Source organism: Magallana gigas, chromosome 6, assembly GCF_963853765.1.
Source record: "Magallana gigas chromosome 6, xbMagGiga1.1, whole genome shotgun sequence".
Taxonomy (NCBI): Eukaryota; Metazoa; Mollusca; class Bivalvia; order Ostreida; family Ostreidae; genus Magallana; species Magallana gigas.
The window spans coordinates 42,919,949-42,935,032 of NC_088858.1; the positions used below are offsets into that span (position 1 = coordinate 42,919,949).

The 15,084-nt window shown below is 37.7% G+C and overlaps 24 non-coding genes across 24 annotated transcripts; all 24 read left to right on the forward strand.

Annotated features, from left to right (window-relative positions):
• Positions 1 to 57: 57 nt before the first annotated feature.
• Trnak-uuu (transfer RNA lysine (anticodon UUU)) lies at positions 58 to 130 on the forward strand. The gene has a single exon. It is a non-coding gene; the product is annotated as a tRNA-Lys (tRNA).
• Positions 131 to 1,015: 885 nt separating this feature from the next.
• On the forward strand, positions 1,016 to 1,088 carry Trnaa-ugc (transfer RNA alanine (anticodon UGC)). Its single transcript has one exon. It is a non-coding gene; the product is annotated as a tRNA-Ala (tRNA).
• Positions 1,089 to 1,551: 463 nt separating this feature from the next.
• On the forward strand, positions 1,552 to 1,640 carry Trnam-cau (transfer RNA methionine (anticodon CAU)). The gene is given in 2 exon segments: positions 1,552 to 1,588; positions 1,605 to 1,640. It is a non-coding gene; the product is annotated as a tRNA-Met (tRNA).
• Positions 1,641 to 2,001: 361 nt separating this feature from the next.
• On the forward strand, positions 2,002 to 2,074 carry Trnar-ccu (transfer RNA arginine (anticodon CCU)). The gene has a single exon. It is a non-coding gene; the product is annotated as a tRNA-Arg (tRNA).
• A 358-nt stretch (positions 2,075 to 2,432) lies between these two features.
• Trnak-uuu (transfer RNA lysine (anticodon UUU)) lies at positions 2,433 to 2,505 on the forward strand. Its single transcript has one exon. It is a non-coding gene; the product is annotated as a tRNA-Lys (tRNA).
• An 885-nt stretch (positions 2,506 to 3,390) lies between these two features.
• On the forward strand, positions 3,391 to 3,463 carry Trnaa-ugc (transfer RNA alanine (anticodon UGC)). The gene has a single exon. It is a non-coding gene; the product is annotated as a tRNA-Ala (tRNA).
• A 407-nt stretch (positions 3,464 to 3,870) lies between these two features.
• On the forward strand, positions 3,871 to 3,959 carry Trnam-cau (transfer RNA methionine (anticodon CAU)). Its single transcript is given in 2 exon segments — positions 3,871 to 3,907; positions 3,924 to 3,959. It is a non-coding gene; the product is annotated as a tRNA-Met (tRNA).
• Positions 3,960 to 4,290: 331 nt separating this feature from the next.
• Trnar-ccu (transfer RNA arginine (anticodon CCU)) lies at positions 4,291 to 4,363 on the forward strand. The gene has a single exon. It is a non-coding gene; the product is annotated as a tRNA-Arg (tRNA).
• Positions 4,364 to 4,721: 358 nt separating this feature from the next.
• Positions 4,722 to 4,794, forward strand: Trnak-uuu (transfer RNA lysine (anticodon UUU)). Its single transcript has one exon. It is a non-coding gene; the product is annotated as a tRNA-Lys (tRNA).
• Positions 4,795 to 5,679: 885 nt separating this feature from the next.
• Trnaa-ugc (transfer RNA alanine (anticodon UGC)) lies at positions 5,680 to 5,752 on the forward strand. Its single transcript has one exon. It is a non-coding gene; the product is annotated as a tRNA-Ala (tRNA).
• Positions 5,753 to 6,159: 407 nt separating this feature from the next.
• On the forward strand, positions 6,160 to 6,248 carry Trnam-cau (transfer RNA methionine (anticodon CAU)). The gene is given in 2 exon segments: positions 6,160 to 6,196; positions 6,213 to 6,248. It is a non-coding gene; the product is annotated as a tRNA-Met (tRNA).
• A 331-nt stretch (positions 6,249 to 6,579) lies between these two features.
• Positions 6,580 to 6,652, forward strand: Trnar-ccu (transfer RNA arginine (anticodon CCU)). The gene has a single exon. It is a non-coding gene; the product is annotated as a tRNA-Arg (tRNA).
• Positions 6,653 to 7,010: 358 nt separating this feature from the next.
• On the forward strand, positions 7,011 to 7,083 carry Trnak-uuu (transfer RNA lysine (anticodon UUU)). Its single transcript has one exon. It is a non-coding gene; the product is annotated as a tRNA-Lys (tRNA).
• An 884-nt stretch (positions 7,084 to 7,967) lies between these two features.
• On the forward strand, positions 7,968 to 8,040 carry Trnaa-ugc (transfer RNA alanine (anticodon UGC)). The gene has a single exon. It is a non-coding gene; the product is annotated as a tRNA-Ala (tRNA).
• Positions 8,041 to 8,447: 407 nt separating this feature from the next.
• On the forward strand, positions 8,448 to 8,536 carry Trnam-cau (transfer RNA methionine (anticodon CAU)). Its single transcript is given in 2 exon segments — positions 8,448 to 8,484; positions 8,501 to 8,536. It is a non-coding gene; the product is annotated as a tRNA-Met (tRNA).
• Positions 8,537 to 8,896: 360 nt separating this feature from the next.
• On the forward strand, positions 8,897 to 8,969 carry Trnar-ccu (transfer RNA arginine (anticodon CCU)). Its single transcript has one exon. It is a non-coding gene; the product is annotated as a tRNA-Arg (tRNA).
• Positions 8,970 to 9,327: 358 nt separating this feature from the next.
• Positions 9,328 to 9,400, forward strand: Trnak-uuu (transfer RNA lysine (anticodon UUU)). Its single transcript has one exon. It is a non-coding gene; the product is annotated as a tRNA-Lys (tRNA).
• A 1,462-nt stretch (positions 9,401 to 10,862) lies between these two features.
• Positions 10,863 to 10,951, forward strand: Trnam-cau (transfer RNA methionine (anticodon CAU)). Its single transcript is given in 2 exon segments — positions 10,863 to 10,899; positions 10,916 to 10,951. It is a non-coding gene; the product is annotated as a tRNA-Met (tRNA).
• Positions 10,952 to 11,312: 361 nt separating this feature from the next.
• On the forward strand, positions 11,313 to 11,385 carry Trnar-ccu (transfer RNA arginine (anticodon CCU)). Its single transcript has one exon. It is a non-coding gene; the product is annotated as a tRNA-Arg (tRNA).
• A 358-nt stretch (positions 11,386 to 11,743) lies between these two features.
• Trnak-uuu (transfer RNA lysine (anticodon UUU)) lies at positions 11,744 to 11,816 on the forward strand. Its single transcript has one exon. It is a non-coding gene; the product is annotated as a tRNA-Lys (tRNA).
• Positions 11,817 to 12,700: 884 nt separating this feature from the next.
• Positions 12,701 to 12,773, forward strand: Trnaa-ugc (transfer RNA alanine (anticodon UGC)). Its single transcript has one exon. It is a non-coding gene; the product is annotated as a tRNA-Ala (tRNA).
• Positions 12,774 to 13,180: 407 nt separating this feature from the next.
• Trnam-cau (transfer RNA methionine (anticodon CAU)) lies at positions 13,181 to 13,269 on the forward strand. Its single transcript is given in 2 exon segments — positions 13,181 to 13,217; positions 13,234 to 13,269. It is a non-coding gene; the product is annotated as a tRNA-Met (tRNA).
• A 360-nt stretch (positions 13,270 to 13,629) lies between these two features.
• Positions 13,630 to 13,702, forward strand: Trnar-ccu (transfer RNA arginine (anticodon CCU)). Its single transcript has one exon. It is a non-coding gene; the product is annotated as a tRNA-Arg (tRNA).
• Positions 13,703 to 14,060: 358 nt separating this feature from the next.
• On the forward strand, positions 14,061 to 14,133 carry Trnak-uuu (transfer RNA lysine (anticodon UUU)). The gene has a single exon. It is a non-coding gene; the product is annotated as a tRNA-Lys (tRNA).
• Positions 14,134 to 15,084: the final 951 nt, after the last annotated feature.

Genomic DNA, 15,084 nt, shown 5'->3' on the forward strand with positions numbered 1-15,084 from the left:
AATACATCAACAAAAAATATACGTCCACCCGTACGTCTATTCTGATGTATTTATATAGCCCGCGTAGCTCAGTCGGTAGAGCATCAGACATTTAATCTGAGGGTCTTGGGTTCGAGTCCCAACGTGGGCGATCACTTTTTATTTAAGCTATAAAACCACCAAGGTAAAGTACAACAAACCACTTGTCAAATAGTTTGGCGGAATTCTTATCAACAAAACTCATTCGTTTACTTATCAAAACAGACGTTTAGAAATAACGACAGACATTCAAACAAAATATACAAGGAGGACAAAATGCAGCATTGATAATTCATATTTGAACAATTTCTTCTATAACAATATATGATATACATAAAACATCACAGTAATTCATTCATAATGCTTGAAAAGTCCACTGATTAATCGACTCTTTTAGTTCAGTCCTTTCCTGAATAGCTGACATCTATCGTCACGACATAAGTACCGGTGAAATGAATTGCAAATTTCATTTTTTTGGCAAACAATTGATATTTACTTGTACCTTAGTACAGTTAACAAGCTAAAGATGAAGTGCCAGGGGAGGGTGATTCTACTTCGTTATAAGCGAAATTTGTTGTATCCGTCAAGTTTACAACATAGTATATAATCATGGAGATTGAAAACTACTTTGCTGTAAGCGGCAAGTCATTATAAGTGTGTTCGCTATAACCGTATTTTACTGTAGTAATAGATGTAGTGCAGCAGTATTAGTAATAGTAGCTTTTGAAAGTAACCGCGTCCCCAAATTAACGGTCAAAATTAAATTTTCTACAATCAGAATCGAACACAACTATCAAATCATGAAACGATGTTATCACCTTTACAATTTGGCTACTGCAGAGCTGAAATATTGTCACTTTTTAAAATATATATGGTACGTTTTACAAATGTACCGAATCTCAGAAATTTAGCGTTTTCTTCTTAAATATTGGGTAAAATACCTTTCATCATTTTTCCCCTCTCTTTACTGCCCATTGCAAACTCCTTTTGAAATCAAGGGGGATTAGCTCAGATGGTAGAGCGCTCGCTTTGCATGTGAGAGGTACCGGGATCGATACCCGGATTCTCCAGACCTTTTTCTTCACACTTTGCACTACCTTTCCTTATGGTAAAACCTCTTTTTGATCTCTTGCTGTACTACGAGATTGTTTTGAAAAACACAACTTTAATCATCTACAACTGTCAAATGAAACACCTTGTTCAACACATCACTTACATCAATTACAAGCCACGGAGATGTGTACGTCCAAAAAAAGGTTAAAGTTCCTTTAGAATATTGGTATGAACGTTAAAGCTGAACACCGCTCGTAAATAGGCACCGTCACACAGATACCTGGTATATAAACCCTTCGATTTCGTTACACCCGATTGCACACCTGAACCTCGTGGCCGACATGTAGTATTCCTTTCGTGGTCTTTAGATTTTATGCATTTTTTGATGTAAAGGTGACATTTCTTTCACTTGAGGTACGTACATGATAGAATTCTTCACATCTAGGATCCACCTCTTGTCTCTATTATAAATTATAGAGAGCCTCGGTAGCGCAGTAGGTAGCGCGTCAGTCTCATAATCACATAAAAGAGCGATCTGAAGGTCGTGAGTTCGATCCTCACCCGGGGCAAACTTTTTTACAATGACCCTAAAATCCTTCCAACTGATACTTCACAATTGGATAACAATTAATCACGTTGTAAAGGTACGACCATATCGCGTACCTGATTCCGTTATCTCTTCGTTTTATGTCAACCACAGTTCTGCGACGCAAGTCTATATGGGTTGGGGTCCTGTTACATGTCATATGACATTCACGTAACCCTACTACATGTAATAGAGCAAATCATTCTCTTATCCTACCCAAGTAAGAACATGTCAAATCAATCTGTGGTACCTAAAACCTTCAACTGCAGCACACTAAAGGTCAAATTTCAAAGTTCTTTTCGTTCACACCCTTAAATGTCACCATAAACACATCAATGCCAACCGCCTCCGTGGCCCAATGGATAAGGCATCGGCCTCCTAAGCCGGGGATTGCGGGTTCGAGTCCCGCCGGAGGTTGATCCTCTTTTTTTTTAATTCTTTTATCAAAGACATCCTTTGCCATCATCTGTTAGGATCAGTCGTTTGATTGTGTTTTAAACACCATCTGCCAAGTATATATGCTGTGAAATAAAGTGGGGCATATTGTTCAAATAACCCTAACTGACATCGAAAAAGAAATTGTAAATCTATCAACCCTTAAACTCGCAAGTCCACACACAATCAGAAATCTGGATATGGATTCTCTTTTCCTTGAGTCATTCAACCTTTGGTAATGTGTGGAAGAACACTGACATTCAATCAACTTTTATGCAATACCAATACATCAACAAAAAATATACGTCCACCCGTACGTCTATTCTGATGTATTCATATAGCCCGCGTAGCTCAGTCGGTAGAGCATCAGACTTTTAATCTGAGGGTCTTGGGTTCGAGTCCCAACGTGGGCGATCACTTTTTATTTAGGCTTTAATAACCACCAAGGTAAAGTACAACAAACCACTTGTCAAATGGTTTGGCGGAATTCTTATCAACAAAACTCATTCGTTTACTTATCAAAACAGACGTTCAGAAATAACGACAGATATTCAAACAAAATATACAAGAAGGACAAAATGCAGCATTGATAATTCATATTTGAACAATTTCTTCTATAACAATATATGATATACATAAAACATCACAGTAATTCATTCATAATGCTTGAAAAGTCCACTGATTAATCGACTCTTTTAGTTCAGTCCTTTCCTGAATAGCTGACATCTATCGTCACGACATAAGTACCGGTGAAATGAATTGCAAATTTTATTTTTTGGCAAACAATTGATATTTACTTGTACCTTAGTACAGTTAACAAGCTAAAGATGAAGTGCCAGGGGAGGGTGATTCTACTTCGTTATAAGCGAAATTTGTTGTATCCGTCAAGTTTACAACATAGTATACAATCATGGAGATTGAAAACCACTTTGCTGTAAGCGGCAAGTCATTATAAGTGTGTTCGCTATAACCGTGTTTTACTGTAGTAATAGATGTAGTGCAGCAGTATTAGTAATAGTAGCTTTTGAAAGTAACCGCGTCCCCAAATTAACGGTCAAAATTAAATTTTCTACAATCAGAATCGAACACAACTATCAAATCATGAAACGATGTGACCACCTTTACAATTTGGCTACTGCAGAGCTGAAACATTGTAACTTTTTAAAATATATATGGTACGTTTTACAAATGTACCGAATCTCAGAAATTTAGCGTTTTCTTCTTGAATATTGGGTAAAATGCCTTTCATCATTTTTCCCCTCTCTTTTCTGCCCATTGCAAACTCCTTTTGAAATCAAGGGGGATTAGCTCAGATGGTAGAGCGCTCGCTTTGCATGTGAGAGGTACCGGGATCGATACCCGGATTCTCCAGACCTTTTTCTTCACACTTTGCACTACCTTTCCTTATGGTAAAACCTCTTTTTGATCTCTTGCTGTACTACGAGATTGTTTTGAAAAACACAACTTTAATCATCTACAACTGTCAAATGAAACACATTGTTCAACACATCACTTACATCAATTACAAGCCACGGAGATGTGTACGTCCAAAAAAAGGTTAAAGTTCCTTTAGAATATTGGTATGAACGTTAATCACGGTTGCAAAAACATAACTTATCACTGGCTTCGTATAACCTGTCATTTACAGTGAGTAATAACAAACTTCTGTATAAAGTTGATGCAATGTAAAGGTGACATTTCTTTCACTTGAGGTACGTACATGATAGAATTCTTCACATCTAGGATCCACCTCTAGTCTCTATTACAAAATACAGAGAGCCTCGGTAGCGCAGTAGGTAGCGCGTCAGTCTCATAATCACATAAAAGAGCGATCTGAAGGTCGTGAGTTCGATCCTCACCCGGGGCAAACTTTTTTACAATGACCCCAAAATCCTTCCAACTGATACTTCACAAATTTGATAACAATTAATCACGTTGTAAAGGTACGACCATATCGCGTACCTGATTCCGTTATCTCTTCGTTTTATGTCAACCACAGTTCTGCGACGCAAGTCTATATGGGTTGGGGTCCTGTTACATGTCATAGAGCAAATCATTCTCTTATCCTACCCAAGTAAGAACATGTCAAATCAATCTGTGGTACCTAAAACCTTCAACTGCAGCACACTAAAGGTCAAATTTCAAAGTTCTTTTCGTTCACACCCTTAAATGTCACCATAAACACATCAATGCCAACCGCCTCCGTGGCCCAATGGATAAGGCATCGGCCTCCTAAGCCGGGGATTGCGGGTTCGAGTCCCGCCGGAGGTTGATCCTCATTTTTTTTAATTCTTTTATCAAAGACATCCTTTGCCCTCATCTGTTAGGATCAGTCGTTTGACTGTGTTTTAAACACCATCTGCCAAGTATATATGCTGTGAAATAAAGTGGGGCATATTGTTCAAATAACCCTAACTGACATCGAAAAAGAAATTGTAAATCTATCAACCCTTAAACTCGCAAGTCCACACACAATCAGAAATCTGGATATGGATTCTCTTTTCCTTGAGTCATTCAACCTTTGGTAATGTGTGGAAGAACACTGACATTCAATCAACTTTTATGCAATACCAATACATCAACAAAAAATATACGTCCACCCGTACGTCTATTCTGATGTATTCATATAGCCCGCGTAGCTCAGTCGGTAGAGCATCAGACTTTTAATCTGAGGGTCTTGGGTTCGAGTCCCAACGTGGGCGATCACTTTTTATTTAGGCTTTAATAACCACCAAGGTAAAGTACAACAAACCACTTGTCAAATGGTTTGGCGGAATTCTTATCAACAAAACTCATTCGTTTACTTATCAAAACAGACGTTCAGAAATAACGACAGATATTCAAACAAAATATACAAGAAGGACAAAATGCAGCATTGATAATTCATATTTGAACAATTTCTTCTATAACAATATATGATATACATAAAACATCACAGTAATTCATTCATAATGCTTGAAAAGTCCACTGATTAATCGACTCTTTTAGTTCAGTCCTTTCCTGAATAGCTGACATCTATCGTCACGACATAAGTACCGGTGAAATGAATTGCAAATTTTATTTTTTGGCAAACAATTGATATTTACTTGTACCTTAGTACAGTTAACAAGCTAAAGATGAAGTGCCAGGGGAGGGTGATTCTACTTCGTTATAAGCGAAATTTGTTGTATCCGTCAAGTTTACAACATAGTATACAATCATGGAGATTGAAAACCACTTTGCTGTAAGCGGCAAGTCATTATAAGTGTGTTCGCTATAACCGTGTTTTACTGTAGTAATAGATGTAGTGCAGCAGTATTAGTAATAGTAGCTTTTGAAAGTAACCGCGTCCCCAAATTAACGGTCAAAATTAAATTTTCTACAATCAGAATCGAACACAACTATCAAATCATGAAACGATGTGACCACCTTTACAATTTGGCTACTGCAGAGCTGAAACATTGTAACTTTTTAAAATATATATGGTACGTTTTACAAATGTACCGAATCTCAGAAATTTAGCGTTTTCTTCTTGAATATTGGGTAAAATGCCTTTCATCATTTTTCCCCTCTCTTTTCTGCCCATTGCAAACTCCTTTTGAAATCAAGGGGGATTAGCTCAGATGGTAGAGCGCTCGCTTTGCATGTGAGAGGTACCGGGATCGATACCCGGATTCTCCAGACCTTTTTCTTCACCCTTTGCACTACCTTTCCTTATGGTAAAACCTCTTTTTGATCTCTTGCTGTACTACGAGATTGTTTTGAAAAACACAACTTTAATCATCTACAACTGTCAAATGAAACACATTGTTCAACACATCACTTACATCAATTACAAGCCACGGAGATGTGTACGTCCAAAAAAAGGTTAAAGTTCCTTTAGAATATTGGTATGAACGTTAATCACGGTTGCAAAAACATAACTTATCACTGGCTTCGTATAACCTGTCATTTACAGTGAGTAATAACAAACTTCTGTATAAAGTTGATGCAATGTAAAGGTGACATTTCTTTCACTTGAGGTACGTACATGATAGAATTCTTCACATCTAGGATCCACCTCTAGTCTCTATTACAAAATACAGAGAGCCTCGGTAGCGCAGTAGGTAGCGCGTCAGTCTCATAATCACATAAAAGAGCGATCTGAAGGTCGTGAGTTCGATCCTCACCCGGGGCAAACTTTTTTACAATGACCCCAAAATCCTTCCAACTGATACTTCACAAATTTGATAACAATTAATCACGTTGTAAAGGTACGACCATATCGCGTACCTGATTCCGTTATCTCTTCGTTTTATGTCAACCACAGTTCTGCGACGCAAGTCTATATGGGTTGGGGTCCTGTTACATGTCATAGAGCAAATCATTCTCTTATCCTACCCAAGTAAGAACATGTCAAATCAATCTGTGGTACCTAAAACCTTCAACTGCAGCACACTAAAGGTCAAATTTCAAAGTTCTTTTCGTTCACACCCTTAAATGTCACCATAAACACATCAATGCCAACCGCCTCCGTGGCCCAATGGATAAGGCATCGGCCTCCTAAGCCGGGGATTGCGGGTTCGAGTCCCGCCGGAGGTTGATCCTCATTTTTTTTAATTCTTTTATCAAAGACATCCTTTGCCCTCATCTGTTAGGATCAGTCGTTTGACTGTGTTTTAAACACCATCTGCCAAGTATATATGCTGTGAAATAAAGTGGGGCATATTGTTCAAATAACCCTAACTGACATCGAAAAAGAAATTGTAAATCTATCAACCCTTAAACTCGCAAGTCCACACACAATCAGAAATCTGGATATGGATTCTCTTTTCCTTGAGTCATTCAACCTTTGGTAATGTGTGGAAGAACACTGACATTCAATCAACTTTTATGCAATACCAATACATCAACAAAAAATATACGTCCACCCGTACGTCTATTCTGATGTATTCATATAGCCCGCGTAGCTCAGTCGGTAGAGCATCAGACTTTTAATCTGAGGGTCTTGGGTTCGAGTCCCAACGTGGGCGATCACTTTTTATTTAGGCTATAAAACCACCAAGGTAAAGTACAACAAACCACTTGTCAAATGGTTTGGCGGAATTCTTATCAACAAAACTCATTCGTTTACTTATCAAAACAGACGTTCAGAAATAACGACAGATATTCAAACAAAATATACAAGGAGGACAAAATGCAGCATTGATAATTCATATTTGAACAATTTCTTCTATTACAATATATGATATACATAAAACATCACAGTAATTCATTCATAATGCTTGAAAAGTCCACTGATTAATCGACTCTTTTAGTTCAGTCCTTTCCTGAATAGCTGACATCTATCGTCACGACATAAGTACCGGTGAAATGAATTGCAAATTTCATTTTTTGGCAAACAATTGATATTTACTTGTACCTTAGTACAGTTAACAAGCTAAAGATGAAGTGCCAGGGGAGGGTGATTCTACTTCGTTATAAGCGAAATTTGTTGTATCCGTCAAGTTTACAACGTAGTATATAATCATGGAGATTGAAAACCACTTTGCTGTAAGCGGCAAGTCATTATAAGTGTGTTCGCTATAACCGTGTTTTACTGTAGTAATAGATGTAGTGCAGCAGTATTAGTAATAGTAGCTTTTGAAAGTAACCGCGTCCCCAAATTAACGGTCAAAATTAAATTTTCTACAATCAGAATCGAACACAACTATCAAATCATGAAACGATGTGACCACCTTTACAATTTGGCTACTGCAGAGCTGAAACATTGTCACTTTTTAAAATATATATGGTACGTTTTACAAATGTACCGAATCTCAGAAATTTAGCGTTTTCTTTTTAAATATTGGGTAAAATACCTTTCATCATTTTTCCCCTCTCTTTACTGCCCATTGCAAACTCCTTTTGAAATCAAGGGGGATTAGCTCAGATGGTAGAGCGCTCGCTTTGCATGTGAGAGGTACCGGGATCGATACCCGGATTCTCCAGACCTTTTTCTTCACCCTTTGCACTACCTTTCCTTATGGTAAAACCTCTTTTTGATCTCTTGCTGTACTACGAGATTGTTTTGAAAAACACAACTTTAATCATCTACAACTGTCAAATGAAACACCTTGTTCAACACATCACTTACATCAATTACAAGCCATGGAGATGTGTACGTCCAAAAAAAGGTTAAAGTTCCTTTAGAATATTGGTATGAACGTTAATCACGGTTGCAAAAACATAACTAATCACTGGCTTTGTATAACCTGTCATTTACAGTGAGTAATAACAAACTTCTGTATGAAGTTGATGCAATGTAAAGGTGACATTTCTTTCACTTGAGGTACGTACATGATAGAATTCTTCACATCTAGGATCCACCTCTTGTCTCTATTATAAATTATAGAGAGCCTCGGTAGCGCAGTAGGTAGCGCGTCAGTCTCATAATCACATAAAAGAGCGATCTGAAGGTCGTGAGTTCGATCCTCACCCGGGGCAAACTTTTTTACAATGACCCCAAAATCCTTCCAACTGATACTTCACAATTGGATAACAATTAATCACGTTGTAAAGGTACGACCATATCGCGTACCTGATTCCGTTATCTTTCGTTTTATGTCAACCACAGTTCTGCGACGCAAGTCTATATGGGTTGGGGTCCTGTTACATGTCATATGACATCCACGTAACCCTACTACATGTAATAGAGCAAATCATTTTCTTGTCCTACCCAAGTAAGAACATGTCAAATCAATCTGTGGTACCTAAAACCTTCAAATACAGCACACTTAAGGTCAAATTTCAAAGTTCTTTTCGTTCACACCCTTAAATGTCACCATAAACACATCAATGCCAACCGCCTCCGTGGCCCAATGGATAAGGCATCGGCCTCCTAAGCCGGGGATTGCGGGTTCGAGTCCCGCCGGAGGTTGATCCTCATTTTTTTTAATACTTTTATCAAAGACATCCTTTGCCCTCATCTGTTAGGATCAGTCGTTTGACTGTGTCTTAAACACCATCTGCCAAGTATATATGCCGTGAAATAAAGTGGGGCATATTGTTCAAATAACCCTAACTGACGTCGAAAAAGAAATTGTAAATCTATCAACCCTTAAACTAGCAAGTCCACACACAATCAGAAATCTGGATATGGATTCTCTTTTCCTTGAGTCATTCAACCTTTGGTAATGTGTGGAAGAACACTGACATTCAATCAACTTTTATGCAATACCAATACATCAACAAAAAATATACGTCCACCCGTACGTCTATTCTGATGTATTTATATAGCCCGCGTAGCTCAGTCGGTAGAGCATCAGACTTTTAATCTGAGGGTCTTGGGTTCGAGTCCCAACGTGGGCGATCACTTTTTATTTAGGCTATAAAACCACCAAGGTAAAGTACAACAAACCACTTGTCAAATAGTTTGGCGGAATTCTTATCAACAAAACTCATTCGTTTACTTATCAAAACAGACGTTCAGAAATAACGACAGACATTCAAACAAAATATACAAGGAGGACAAAATGCAGCATTGATAATTCATATTTGAACAATTTCTTCTATAACAATATATGATATACATAAAACATCACAGTAATTCATTCATAATGCTTGAAAAGTCCACTGATTAATCGACTCTTTTAGTTCAGTCCTTTCCTGAATAGCTGACATCTATCGTCACGACATATGTACCGGTGAAATGAATTGCAAATTTCATTTTTTGGCAAACAATTGATATTTACTTGTACCTTAGTACAGTTAACAAGCTAAAGATGAAGTGCCAGGGGAGGGTGATTCTACTTCGTTATAAGCGAAATTTGTTGTATCCGTCAAGTTTACAACATAGTATATAATCATGGAGATTGAAAACCACTTTGCTGTAAGCGGCAAGTCATTATAAGTGTGTTCGCTATAACCGTGTTTTACTGTAGTAATAGATGTAGTGCAGCAGTATTAGTAATAGTAGCTTTTGAAAGTAACCGCGTCCCCAAATTAACGGTCAAAATTAAATTTTCTACAATCAGAATCGAACACAACTATCAAATCATGAAACGATGTGACCACCTTTACAATTTGGCTACTGCAGAGCTGAAACATTGTCACTTTTTAAAATATATATGGTACGTTTTACAAATGTACCGAATCTCAGAAATTTAGCGTTTTCTTCTTAAATATTGGGTAAAATACATTTCACCATTTTTCCCCTCTCTTTTCTGCCCATTGCAAACTCCTTTTGAAATCAAGGGGGATTAGCTCAGATGGTAGAGCGCTCGCTTTGCAAAAAGATAAAAAAAAAAAAAAAAAAAGAGCGCTCGCTTTGCATGTGAGAGGTACCGGGATCGATACCCGGATTCTCCAGACCTTTATCTTCACCCTTTGCACTACCTTTCCTTATGGTAAAACCTCTTTTTGATCTCTTGCTGTACTACGAGATTGTTTTGAAAAACACAACTTTAATCATCTACAACTGTCAAATGAAACACCTTGTTCAACACATCACTTACATCAATTACAAGCCATGGAGATGTGTACGTCCAAAAAAAGGTTAAAGTTCCTTTAGAATATTGGTATGAACGTTAAAGCTGAACACCGCTCGTAAATAGGCACCGTCACACAGATACCTGGTATATAAACCCTTCGATTTCGTTACACCCGATTGCACACCTGAACCTCGTGGCCGACATGTATTATTCCTTTCGTGGTCTTTAGATTTTATGCATTTTTTGATGTAAAGGTGACATTTCTTTCACTTGAGGTACGTACATGATAGAATTCTTCACATCTAGGATCCACCTCTTGTCTCTATTATAAATTATAGAGAGCCTCGGTAGCGCAGTAGGTAGCGCGTCAGTCTCATAATCACATAAAAGAGCGATCTGAAGGTCGTGAGTTCGATCCTCACCCGGGGCAAACTTTTTTACAATGACCCTAAAATCCTTCCAACTGATACTTCACAATTGGATAACAATTAATCACGTTGTAAAGGTACGACCATATCGCGTACCTGATTCCGTTATCTCTTCGTTTTATGTCAACCACAGTTCTGCGACGCAAGTCTATATGGGTTGGGGTCCTGTTACATGTCATATGACATTCACGTAACCCTACTACATGTAATAGAGCAAATCATTTTCTTATCCTACCCAAGTAAGAACATGTCAAATCAATCTGTGGTACCTAAAACCTTCAACTGCAGCACACTAAAGGTCAAATTTCAAAGTTCTTTTCGTTCACACCCTTAAATGTCACCATAAACACATCAATGCCAACCGCCTCCGTGGCCCAATGGATAAGGCATCGGCCTCCTAAGCCGGGGATTGCGGGTTCGAGTCCCGCCGGAGGTTGATCCTCTTTTTTTTTAATTCTTTTATCAAAGACATCCTTTGCCATCATCTGTTAGGATCAGTCGTTTGATTGTGTTTTAAACACCATCTGCCAAGTATATATGCTGTGAAATAAAGTGGGGCATATTGTTCAAATAACCCTAACTGACATCGAAAAAGAAATTGTAAATCTATCAACCCTTAAACTCGCAAGTCCACACACAATCAGAAATCTGGATATGGATTCTCTTTTCCTTGAGTCATTCAACCTTTGGTAATGTGTGGAAGAACACTGACATTCAATCAACTTTTATGCAATACCAATACATCAACAAAAAATATACGTCCACCCGTACGTCTATTCTGATGTATTCATATAGCCCGCGTAGCTCAGTCGGTAGAGCATCAGACTTTTAATCTGAGGGTCTTGGGTTCGAGTCCCAACGTGGGCGATCACTTTTTATTTAGGCTATAAAACCACCAAGGTAAAGTACAACAAACCACTTGTCAAATGGTTTGGCGGAATTCTTATCAACAAAACTCATTCGTTTACTTATCAAAACAGACGTTCAGAAATAACGACAGATATTCAAACAAAATATACAAGGAGGACAAAATGCAGCATTGATAATTCATATTTGAACAATTTCTTCTATTACAATATATGATATACATAAAACATCACAGTAATTCATTCATAATGCTTGAAAAGTCCACTGATTAATCGACTCTTTTAGTTCAGTCCTTTCCTGAATAGCTGACATCTATCGTCACGACATAAGTACCGGTGAAATGAATTGCAAATTTCATTTTTTGGCAAACAATTGATATTTACTTGTACCTTAGTACAGTTAACAAGCTAAAGATGAAGTGCCAGGGGAGGGTGATTCTACTTCGTTATAAGCGAAATTTGTTGTATCCGTCAAGTTTACAACGTAGTATATAATCATGGAGATTGAAAACCACTTTGCTGTAAGCGGCAAGTCATTATAAGTGTGTTCGCTATAACCGTGTTTTACTGTAGTAATAGATGTAGTGCAGCAGTATTAGTAATAGTAGCTTTTGAAAGTAACCGCGTCCCCAAATTAACGGTCAAAATTAAATTTTCTACAATCAGAATCGAACACAACTATCAAATCATGAAACGATGTGACCACCTTTACAATTTGGCTACTGCAGAGCTGAAACATTGTCACTTTTTAAAATATATATGGTACGTTTTACAAATGTACCGAATCTCAGAAATTTAGCGTTTTCTTTTTAAATATTGGGTAAAATACCTTTCATCATTTTTCCCCTCTCTTTACTGCCCATTGCAAACTCCTTTTGAAATCAAGGGGGATTAGCTCAGATGGTAGAGCGCTCGCTTTGCATGTGAGAGGTACCGGGATCGATACCCGGATTCTCCAGACCTTTTTCTTCACCCTTTGCACTACCTTTCCTTATGGTAAAACCTCTTTTTGATCTCTTGCTGTACTACGAGATTGTTTTGAAAAACACAACTTTAATCATCTACAACTGTCAAATGAAACACCTTGTTCAACACATCACTTACATCAATTACAAGCCATGGAGATGTGTACGTCCAAAAAAAGGTTAAAGTTCCTTTAGAATATTGGTATGAACGTTAATCACGGTTGCAAAAACATAACTAATCACTGGCTTTGTATAACCTGTCATTTACAGTGAGTAATAACAAACTTCTGTATGAAGTTGATGCAATGTAAAGGTGACATTTCTTTCACTTGAGGTACGTACATGATAGAATTCTTCACATCTAGGATCCACCTCTTGTCTCTATTATAAATTATAGAGAGCCTCGGTAGCGCAGTAGGTAGCGCGTCAGTCTCATAATCACATAAAAGAGCGATCTGAAGGTCGTGAGTTCGATCCTCACCCGGGGCAAACTTTTTTACAATGACCCCAAAATCCTTCCAACTGATACTTCACAATTGGATAACAATTAATCACGTTGTAAAGGTACGACCATATCGCGTACCTGATTCCGTTATCTTTCGTTTTATGTCAACCACAGTTCTGCGACGCAAGTCTATATGGGTTGGGGTCCTGTTACATGTCATATGACATCCACGTAACCCTACTACATGTAATAGAGCAAATCATTTTCTTGTCCTACCCAAGTAAGAACCTGTCAAATCAATCTGTGGTACCTAAAACCTTCAAATACAGCACACTTAAGGTCAAATTTCAAAGTTCTTTTCGTTCACACCCTTAAATGTCACCATAAACACATCAATGCCAACCGCCTCCGTGGCCCAATGGATAAGGCATCGGCCTCCTAAGCCGGGGATTGCGGGTTCGAGTCCCGTCGGAGGTTGATCCTCATTTTTTTTAATACTTTTATCAAAGACATCCTTTGCCCTCATCTGTTAGGATCAGTCGTTTGACTGTGTCTTAAACACCATCTGCCAAGTATATATGCCGTGAAATAAAGTGGGGCATATTGTTCAAATAACCCTAACTGACGTCGAAAAAGAAATTGTAAATCTATCAACCCTTAAACTAGCAAGTCCACACACAATCAGAAATCTGGATATGGATTCTCTTTTCCTTGAGTCATTCAACCTTTGGTAATGTGTGGAAGAACACTGACATTCAATCAACTTTTATGCAATACCAATACATCAACAAAAAATATACGTCCACCCGTACGTCTATTCTGATGTATTTATATAGCCCGCGTAGCTCAGTCGGTAGAGCATCAGACTTTTAATCTGAGGGTCTTGGGTTCGAGTCCCAACGTGGGCGATCACTTTTTATTTAGGCTATAAAACCACCAAGGTAAAGTACAACAAACCACTTGTCAAATAGTTTGGCGGAATTCTTATCAACAAAACTCATTCGTTTACTTATCAAAACAGACGTTCAGAAATAACGACAGACATTCAAACAAAATATACAAGGAGGACAAAATGCAGCATTGATAATTCATATTTGAACAATTTCTTTTATAACAATATATGATATACATAAAACATCACAGTAATTCATTCATAATGCTTGAAAAGTCCACTGATTAATCGACTCTTTTAGTTCAGTCCTTTCCTGAATAGCTGACATCTATCGTCACGACATATGTACCGGTGAAATGAATTGCAAATTTCATTTTTTGGCAAACAATTGATATTTACTTGTACCTTAGTACAGTTAACAAGCTAAAGATGAAGTGCCAGGGGAGGGTGATTCTACTTCGTTATAAGCGAAATTTGTTGTATCCGTCAAGTTTACAACATAGTATATAATCATGGAGATTGAAAACCACTTTGCTGTAAGCGGCAAGTCATTATAAGTGTGTTCGCTATAACCGTGTTTTACTGTAGTAATAGATGTAGTGCAGCAGTATTAGTAATAGTAGCTTTTGAAAGTAACCGCGTCCCCAAATTAACGGTCAAAATTAAATTTTCTACAATCAGAATCGAACACAACTATCAAATCATGAAACGATGTGACCACCTTTACAATTTGGCAACTGCAGAGCTGAAACATTGTCACTTTTTAAAATATATATGGTACGTTTTACAAATGTACCGAATCTCAGAAATTTAGCGTTTTCTTCTTAAATATTGGGTAAAATACCTTTCACCATTTTTCCCCTCTCTTTTCTGCCCATTGCAAACTCCTTTTGAAATCAAGGGGGATTAGCTCAGATGGTAGAGCGCTCGCTTTGCAAAAAGATAAAAAAAAAAAAAAAAAAAGAGC